Consider the following 10,196-nt stretch of genomic DNA (forward strand, 5'->3'; position numbering starts at 1 on the left):
TGGGTTCCGTGGTGTGGGTACAATGCGCTACCTCTACAGAGTGTATTAAATCTATCTATAGCCGCGCCCACGGATAAGGGCCCAGTTCATAAGTAAGTCACACCATGGATCAACTTTTAAAAAGTAATCTTGTGCACTAAGTTATTTGCATGGAACTGGTTAAACCATGATGATGTAAGTGAGAGTGACCGTTGTGGTTCCATTTGTGATCTGTGAGTGATCACCGTTTGGTTACAAGGTAACCCGTTGAATCGAGTTTGGTTTCGTTTGTGATCTGTGAATGATCACCATTTGGTTGTGAGGCAACCCGTTGGTAAGAGAGTCCGGGGGACTCGGTACACAAGATTGGTTGCATGGCATGAGAAGCATGTTGTTATTTGCATTTAACTTGATTAAATGTCATGATATTGTTTGTCATTATGTTTATGCTTGTTGTGAGCTTGCAAGTACATTCAATGTACTGACCTGGCGTGTTATGCTAGATTTTAGGAAAGTCTAACAGGATCGGAGTGCTGCCATGTCTAGATCATTTCCACATCGGTGTCCCTGTGCTATGGAGTCCTGCTTTGTCGTCGTTCCGCCGCCGCGTAGTTGTCGTGATCGAGGCCCCTTATGTTCACTAAATAATGTACATATTGTTCAGTCGCACCGAGTGTGTCGCTTGGCCTCACTACTTGATGTAATATCGTACTATGCTTCTGCCAGTATCTATAAAGTGGTTGTTTTCTATACCAAGATGTTGTGTATTGCCAGAAGACATGATCTGTGGGTTGGCAATGCAAGGTAAACCGGTTGCTCTGAGCCGGGGTGCCGCAATGCTTTGTATCAGAGCCACGCTGACTATAGGACATGCTAGACCCCGACACGTTAAGTTGGACGTTAGTTAGCTTGCTAATTGAGTGCCGGTAGTGTTTGGATCTGGATGCTGCATTGCATGCATTAGATTTATTGTTATTTCTAACCGGTTAATGGTTGTGAGTGTAGATGGCTCCAGTATCGTATTCGTGCCCATTGGAGCTGATGCCATACACTTGAATGCATCTTCTTTGGAATGTATGGCGTCGACTTTATCCTCACGGTGACGACCCATCATATCGGGTGTACCGGGAGCATCTAGCCGACTCGATGCACGAGTATCACGCCGTGGTTACTCTGCGCAACAGTTCATCATTAGGCTCTTACACTCGTACCTCTCGGAGCGGTTATGCATCCACGGCCACTCAGGCCGCTCAGTTTGTTGTGTTCGAGATTCTTGTTGAGCTACGCTATACTGTGGTTCGGATGCAGAACCACCCAAATTTTCTCTACTACCCATCCTTGCACGATGATGGTCGTGTTCGCTTTCCTGTCATTGATTCGGCGTCTGATAGTGACACTAGCTACCTTTCTCGATATATTACTGCTAGTTATCTTCTGATTCACGAGCTGGCTCGAGAGCTGACTCGTGCTCGTACTGCTTTACTCGCTGCTAGATCCTACCCCACTCCACCTTCTATGGGATTCACTCCTTATATTGTGCCCAGTTCTAGCTCGCCTATTTTCCCGGTTACTCCCTCATGTAGCTCGGGCACCTCGACTGTGAACCCACACAGTGCTCCTGCTGAGTGGGCATCTCTTCTTGATGCCCCCGTAGCTCCCATGATCCCTTCTCATCCTGCGCCTACCTATGAGGGAGAGCCCTCGAGGTAGCTTCATCGTGTCACTTTTAACCGGAGGTCTCGGTTAACGTTGTTAGTTTAGGATTTGGGTCTGACTCAGGAGAGGATCCAGCAGCACTGGCAGAGTCCAAGAGCATTTGAGTATCCGTAGTGGTCATGTGATGTACGGATGTAGTTGTATGAGCCATGATGTATCATTGCATGTATGGGAGTAGTCGCACCCGTCAAGATGTCTACCTTCATGTACTAGTCTATGTATAATTATGTTGGAACTTTTTGTTTGTTCGCTGTGTTTCTCGATTTTTGTTTTGCTCTTTCGGGTTTGTCGATGGCTTTTCTTCCCATTTTTGGATGTTTCTCATCGCGGTTGCTTTTATTGGGAAAAATAAACAGTAGGATGACGCGGGGAGGCAACAACACATAGGCTTGTGAGGATGTCCCTGTTCGTCGCTCAGCAAGACAGGCAGGACACCCCTTTGAGCCATATCTGCAACCACTGCCTCCACCGCCAAATCCACCCCCACTGAACAAATTATGCACATGTTTGAATAAATAAGGAACAATGATCTGATTGAGATGTTAAAAAGGGTGCAAGCTATGGTTGGGCAGAATGGAAATCAAAATGGTCATCACTCAAAGCTGTCAGATTTTGAACAGACTACGCCTCCCAGTTTTAGTCAAGTGGTTGACCCTTTCGAAGCAGATGATTGGTTACGAACTATTGAGAAGAAGCTTGAAATTGCTCATACTGAAGAAGCTGACAAGGTTCCATTCGCTACCCACTATCTTGAAGGAGCCGCTGCTATATGGTGGGATAATTCTAAAGCTATGTGGCCTGCCGGCAAAGAAATCACTTGGACCAATTTCAGGGACCAATTCCGCAAGTACCATATTCCAGCTGGTATCATGAAAGTCAAGCAACGCGAATTCCTCGGTCTCACTCAAGGAAATCTGTCAGTTAGTGAATATTTGCACAAATTCAACTATCTGGCCGTTATTCTCTCTATGATGTGGCCATAGAAGAATGGAAGATCGACAGGTTCCTTGGAGGACTAAATCAACACCTTAGGAGTACTCTCTGCATGCTTGACTTTCTAGATTTTCAGTCTTTGGTAAACAAGGCCCTCATCGCAGAAAGGGAGCACAAGCTTGTTCATGACAACCGACCCGCAAATAATGATCAGAAGCGTAAATTCGAGCCTACGAAGGACGGACAGCCCATGCAAAAGGCCTGTACCTAGCACCAGACTCAAGTGGAGTACAAACCAAATTGGCAGCAGAATGTGAACAAGACCACTACCCAAGTCAAAAATGTCGTGACCAGTCCAGTGCGCGAAGAGTGTCAGCGCAACAACTTTTGTTTTAATTGTGGACAGACTGGACATTATGCCAGACAGTGTCCCAAGAATTCAAATGCCCCGTTCCGCCCGCAAGTCAACCACATGGGGCCATACCCTGCCCAGAAGATCGTCCAAGGGCAAGTTCATCACCTCTCCGTAGACGAAGCCCAGGAAAACCCCGGAGTCGTCATTGGTATGTTCCCTGTTAATGACATACCCACAATAATTTTATTTGACTCTGGGGCTTCCCACTCTTTTGTTTCTTGTAGTTTCATTGCCCGAAACAAATTTCCTTGCTCCCTTTTGGGAAAAAGTATGATGGTTCAATCCCCGGGATCCGCGCTCAAAAGCAATCTGGTCTGCCGAAATTTCGAAATTGATATCAAGGGAGTCCGTTTTCCAACTGCTTTGATAGTCATTGTGTCTGCCAAGTTGGATGTTATTTTGGGAATGAACTGGTTGACCCAATACCAAGTGTGCATCAACTGTGCGACCCGAGAAGTCACCTTGACAAGTCAGGAAGGGTGTCGGTGTCAAAACCGGTGGATCGCGGGTAGGGGTTCCCAAACTATGCGTCTAAGGCTGATGGTAACAGGAGGCAGGGGACACGATGTTTACCTAGGTTCGGGCCCTCTCTATGGAGGTAATACCCTAGTTCCTGCTTGATTGATCTTGATGAATGTGAGTATTACAAGAGCTGATCTACCATGAGATCGTAATGGCTAAACCCTAGAAGTCTAGCCTATATGATTATGATTCTGCCCTATGGACTAAACCCTACGGTTTATATGGACACTGGAGGGGACTAGGGTTATACAAAGTCGGTTACAGAGAAAGGAATCTACATATCCGAATCACCAAGCTTGCCATCCACACAAAGGAGAGTCCCATCTGGACACGGGAAGAAGTCTTCTCTCTTGTATCTTCATAGCCCAACAGTCCAGCCCAAGTCAATAGACCGGACGCCCGAGGATCCCTTAAACTAGGACTCCCTCAGTAGCCCCTGAACCAGGCTTCAATGACGATGAGTCCGGTGCGCAGATTGTCTTCGGCATTGCAAGGCGGGTTCCTTCTCCGAATATTCCACAATACTCTTCGGACAAGGAAAACGTGTCTGGCTCTACAAAACAAATACCACACACAATCGTAGAGAGTATAATATTTCATGAGTTCAATCCGCTGACAACTTTTTGTAGTGTGACATCATGTCACCGCCCGGCCATTATTCGAACCGTTTTTAGCCTGCCGTTCCATATTTCAAGGTGCGGTTTCATTGGCACGTCTTGTCAAAGCAGAGATCGTGTCCCCTTATTGCGGGATTCTCATCAATACGGGCATGGGTAACCCAACCGTGCCACTTGCATGGCCCTTGGGGAATAGGCAAGTTTTAAGGCGAGTGGGGAGGCACATGATACTCACTGCCTTTATAAAGGGATAAGGATTCACCCTTTTTCACCCACGTCTTCTCTCTCTGCCCATCCCATTCTCGAGCTCCAGCACCCAAGTTCCCATCCTCTCCGCCCCAGGAAAGCACTCCAGCATGTCCGGATCTGGAGCGCAGGGCAAGTGGATGGTCTCCTCCATCAAGGAGAAGGACATTACGAAGCTCCGGGAGGCCGGGTACTTGGCTAAGGAAATCGCCCATCGGCTTCCGGCCGAGGGACAGATCGTACCCACTCCGGAGCCCCATGAGAGGGTGGTGTTCATCTCCCACTTTGTCCGCAGGCTGGGATTCCCTCTCCACCCGTCCGTCCGCAGACTTATGTTCTACTACGGGCTGTACTTCCACGACCTGGCCCCCAACTCCATCCTCAACACCTCAACATTTATTGTCGTGTGCGAGGCCTTCCTCCGCATCCCACCTCACTTCAGACTATGGCTAAAGACCTTCAATGTGAAGCTGAGGGTGGTGAGCGGTCAACAAGCAGAGTGTGGAGGCGCCATGGTGGGCAAGATGCCAACTGTTACATGGCCCGAAGGCTCCTTCGTGGATACTGTCAAAGGGTGGCAATCAAAGTGGTTCTACGTCATAGAGCCACATGACACCACCTGGGTCACTGCTCCCGCATTCCAGTCCAGAGTTCCGATGCGGCTCACCTCCTGGCAAGAGAAAGGCCTGACCTGGTCTTCTTTGGATAAGCTGACAGCGCTCCAGATGCGCATTCAGAACATGATAAACAAGAAAATCAAGCTCGTCAATGTGATCCAGGTGATGCTTATTCACCGGATCCTTCCGTGCCAACGCCAGACTTTCCATCTATGGGAGTTCGATCCGGCCAAGCGCCAGACCCTGCTGGAGCTCTTCGGCACGACACACGAAGACATCTGGAAGGTGCTCTTCAATGCCAACCAGGCGCAGCCGACCACAACCGAGGATCGCGGGCATGACTTAAGCCACCCTGCTAGTCCGGTAAATTTTTTCATGTTTTCAAGGTGTACCCTTTAATTGCATACTCGAGGAAGGCGTCTAAGCCTACCTATTGATTCTTTAAGGCCTGGATAGAGAAGGCGGAGCAAATTAACTGTCTGGCTCCGCTGCTCGAGGACCCAGAAATCTCGCTTCTGACAAAGATGCTAGTTCTGGTGCCTTATCAGGCGCCGGAGAAGAAGGCCAAGAAGAAGGCCAAGGGGACTAGAGGTGGTCTCCGTCGCAACAACACTTCAGACACGACGTCCGAAGACGCCGAGACTCTTTCCTCCTTCACCGAGGATGACGAGGAAGAGGAGGAGGAAGAAGAAAGCCGCTCCCCCCTAGGGAGGGGGGAGAAAGAAGAGGCCAGCCTCCACGCGTCTGGAGGCCGAGGCTTCCAAGAAGGGGAAAGGTTCCCTTCCAGACAGCTCCACCGCAATCACCGATAGCAGCTCGGAGTGGCGCCCCAGGGACAAGCCCCTGGCCAAATCGTAAGTATCTGTACATATGCATATATCCGGCCCATCTACTTCATTGTTTTGATGTGTTGAATCATGTATTTGCAGTCCGGCTGGGTCCAACCTCGAGCGATCCTTATCTTCGGAGGATTCGCTGGACCCGGAGGCTATTTATAGCGGGACCCTTCCAGCGGCCTCCTCTCCCAAGGGCATGGATGGCGCTGAGGCGTTGTCTCGAAGGATCCCATGCCCGAGAGAGATTCAGGAGGCCGTCAGGGAGGCACCAGAGGGTGATGCCTCGGCCGCCAGACACATGGGGGAGCAAACCCCCATGGATACTGAACACGGGGGCCATATCCAATTCGGCCCCCAGACGAATACAATTTCGGAGATCCATATGGATCCAGAATCAGGCCAGCCGCCTCTCTCGAAAGAGGGAGGTGTGCTTATTCCACCGATGACTCCTATCCATCTAGAGGCACCGGATAATTTGCTGGAAGCGCTGCGAGGCGCTTCCATTGTTGAGGAACACCATATCCTTATGGGTATGGTGATTGAGAGGACTTAGTCCGCAAAGAGCGGACTGACTGAAGCCTCCGCAGGCCATCTAACATGCTTTGAGGTAAGTAACGCAACTATGTGGAAAGAATATCACAGTATAACAGTAGCCCCTAAGACTCTATCCGGTGTTCGGAAAGAAAAGCCGAATAGAGGATCAAATAATTTTCACAGGAGACTAACCTAAAATGTCTATGTGAATAAGCAGGCGTCAATGCTGGCTGCGACATCTCACACTGCTGAGGTCTCCGGACTGAAGCAGAGTCTGGAGCGGAACGAGGAGGAGCTCGGCCGCGTTAAAAACCACCTGGAGGATAGCCAAGGTATGCAGTAACCTTGTATATATTCAGGAAGGATGAATGATTTGTGCTGACTAAAGTGCCATTTGATTTGGTAGGAGCAGCGACCGAGGTGGAGACCCTCAAGAAGGCACTGGCCAAGGCCGAGGAGAAAGCAACCAAGAAAAAGGCCGCCCGTGAAAAGCGCGAGGACAGGGTCAGTGAGGTCCAGCAGGAGCTCCAAGACGCCGTGAAGAAATGCCAGTCCTTGGAGCACAAACTTGCGGATCAAGAGTCCGAACTGGACAAGGCCTGCCAAAACACACACGATGCCCGGGTTGAAGCCCAAGGAGCACTCCAGGAAATGCAGGAGGCCAGAAAAATCGCGATGGGTAAGGCCTTTATTATGCATAGCAAATATGTGAAGACAAGGTTCCTCTTACTGACCCGGATTTGGAGTTCTCCAGGGGCGTTTGCGGATCTTCCGCGCAGCATTTTAGATGCTGCGGAATTCTTTCGAGCCGAAGAGGGGAGCTCCATGGAGGAGGTATTTTGGTCGCAGTACCTTGCGCCAGAATATCCGGTGCCCTTTAGCGATCAGCTGAAACAGCTGGTCAAGCTGCATAGGGTGGCCGAACTAGCCATGAAGGATTTAATAATCTGTCTATGGCCTGCCAAAGCTATGCCTAGCAGCTACTTCGGGCTCGTGAAGCGGCTGGTCAATGCCCGCCCTCAGCTTGATGCTATCAAGCGGTTGGTCTACATCGAAGGCGCGCGCATGGCCTTCGCCCGAGTCAAGATGCATTGGGTGAAGATGGACACCGTGAAGGTTGCGACCGAGGACTGCCAGCGGGCAAGGTGCACCGCATGCCCGAGCTGTATTTTGACAGTGTCCTGGACGGATCCTGCCCCGTGTGGCGGAGCAATGTGCTAAGGATGTTATCTTTGGATGAATACATTCATGTTATCCTTCCTCTACTATGAAACAAGATCGTTATGTAATATAATGCTTGTTATTTTAAATTTTACCTCCTGTGCGGCCGTTTTGTTAAATATGAGAGTTGGCCAGTCGTCGGCTTCCGCCCCCACGTAGGTAGTATGGGGGTGTTCGAGATGAATCTAAACACTCTTTACTCCAAACTTTGGTCCTTAAAGGAGGTGTTTAGCGCAACGAACAAGGCAATCGGACTACGTGACTTTATCAGCCTCACTTAGACATAGGAGTTTGACAATAGAAGTTTAGGCGCAGCCCCTAGTGTTCGGAAGTTCGAACTTGGGATGCTGTAAACACCTAATCGGATAAAACCGGAGTCATCGCATAATGCGGAAAAAATCGCTAAAGATTTGTAACCTCTCGAATAGCTGACCGGCTCACGCCGCATCATGACAGTCAGTTTTCCGCTTTCTCTACTGAGGTGCTCATCGGGATGAACCAGGAGACAATCACAGTAGTTCTCCCTTTACTACCCTAGATGATATAGCGAAACATAAGGTAGTAAGCACAAGAGCCGGGCAACCCAACTATTGACCAAAGACATGTTTCGGAGCCGATGCATATAATGCTACGGGTTCGGGGTGCCGAACTATACTGTAAAAGTGTTTAGACTTTGTTGCCATATTATGGAGCGTAATGAAGCCCCTGACGAATTTAAGGCGTACCAGAGTGTATGGGTGCAATTGATAGGAATATCAAAAAAGAAAAGTGAAGCAATAGGCTAATGCCGTAGAAATTTTTCCTCAAACTATTTTCCATTGTAGTTTGATTAATACGTCAAAGCGTATTTTGTACAAATAGTGCAATAAGCAAGAGGGCTATTTAGCATTCCATGACCAAGGGAGAGCTGCATGCGGGTTCTCATAAACAGGTATATCGATTGTTTAAAGAAACCACCTGGATTTCCCCCATACGCCAATGCTTCTTGCCGTCTTGGTGTATCCGTCCCTCTATAGGTCCGTCGATCAGGTCACCAAGAAGGACCTGGGAAAGAAAAGAGACCTAAAAATAAAAGGAAAAAGTAAAAGTATGCGGGTCCAGGAGCGGTTGAGCCGTACTATGGACCACGATCTAGCTGTGCCTCCGTCTATGCCCATGGTATTTTAAGTGCATAGTTATGTACACGCGGTACGAATGTCGCCGCTTGGTCGGGACTGGGATGGAGGCTGGATTGCTAGTCAAGCTCTTGATGAGCTGGACTGTCCTACTGCAGGGTAGTTTGGACTCGTATGACAGTGTCCGAGAGCTTGCCAGCCGAATTAAGGTTCTGCCTGAAAAGGCCCCTTTGTACTTCTGCTGCAAGGGCCGTGGTGTGCTCCTCGGTGCGGAGGGAGCATTCCGTGTTTCCATTGACTGTTATGACACCACGTGGTCCGGGCATTTTGAGCTTGAGATAAGCATAGTGCGGCATCGCATTGAATCGAGCAAGCTTACAGGACGAAACTCCGCCGCCACAAGGCGGAACCTTGGCGGAACCAATCTAGCTAGGGCTCCGGCGGAGCTGTTCTGCTGGGGAAACTTCCCTCCGGGAGGGGGAAATCGTCACAATCGTCATCACCAATGATCCTCTCATCGGGAGGGGGTCAATCTCCATAAACATCTTCACCACCACCATCTCCTCTCAAACCCTAGTTCTTCTCTTGTATCCAATCTTTGTACCAAAACCTCAGATTGGTACTTGTGGGTTGCTAGTAGTGTTGATTACTCCTTGTAGTTGATGCTAGTTGGTTTATTTGGTGGAAGATCATATGTTCAGATCCTTAATGCATATTAATACCCCTCTGATTATGAACATGAATATGATTTGTGAGTATTTACGTTTGTTCCTAAGGACATGGGTGAAGTCTTGCTATTAGTAGGCATGTGAATTTGGTATTCGTTCGATATTTTGGTGATATGTATGTTGTCTCTCCTCTAGTGGTGTTATGTGAACGTCGACTACATGACACTTCACCATTATTTAGGCCTAGAGGAAGGCATTGGGAAGTAATAAGTAGATGATGGGTTGCTAGAGTGACAAAAGCTTAAACCCTAGTTTATAAGTTGCTTCGTAAGGGGCTGATTTGGATCCATACGTTTCATGCTATGGTTAGGTTTACCTTAATACTTCTTTTGTAGTTGCAGATGCTTGCAATAGGGGTTAATCATAAGTGGGATGCTTGTCCAAGAAAGGGCAGTACCCAAGCACCGGTCCACCCACATATCAAATTATCAAAGTAACGAACGCGAATCATATGTGCGTGATGAAAACTAGCTTGACGATAATTCCCATGTGTCCTCGGGAGCTCTTTTCACATTGAGCAGGAGAATGAGAAGGAGCAGGAGCAGGAGTAGGAGAAGGAGCAGGAGCAGGAGAAGGAGCAGGAGCAGGAGAAGGAGAAGGAGAAGGAGAAGGAGAAGGAGGAGAAGAAGAAGAAGCAGAAGAAGAAGAAGAAGAAGAAGAAGAAGAAGAAGAAGAAGAAGAAGAAGAAGAAGCAGAAGAAGAAGAAGCAGAAGAAGA

The sequence above is a fragment of the Triticum aestivum genome, chromosome 6B (assembly GCF_018294505.1).
Source record: "Triticum aestivum cultivar Chinese Spring chromosome 6B, IWGSC CS RefSeq v2.1, whole genome shotgun sequence".
Lineage (NCBI taxonomy): Eukaryota > Viridiplantae > Streptophyta > Magnoliopsida > Poales > Poaceae > Triticum > Triticum aestivum.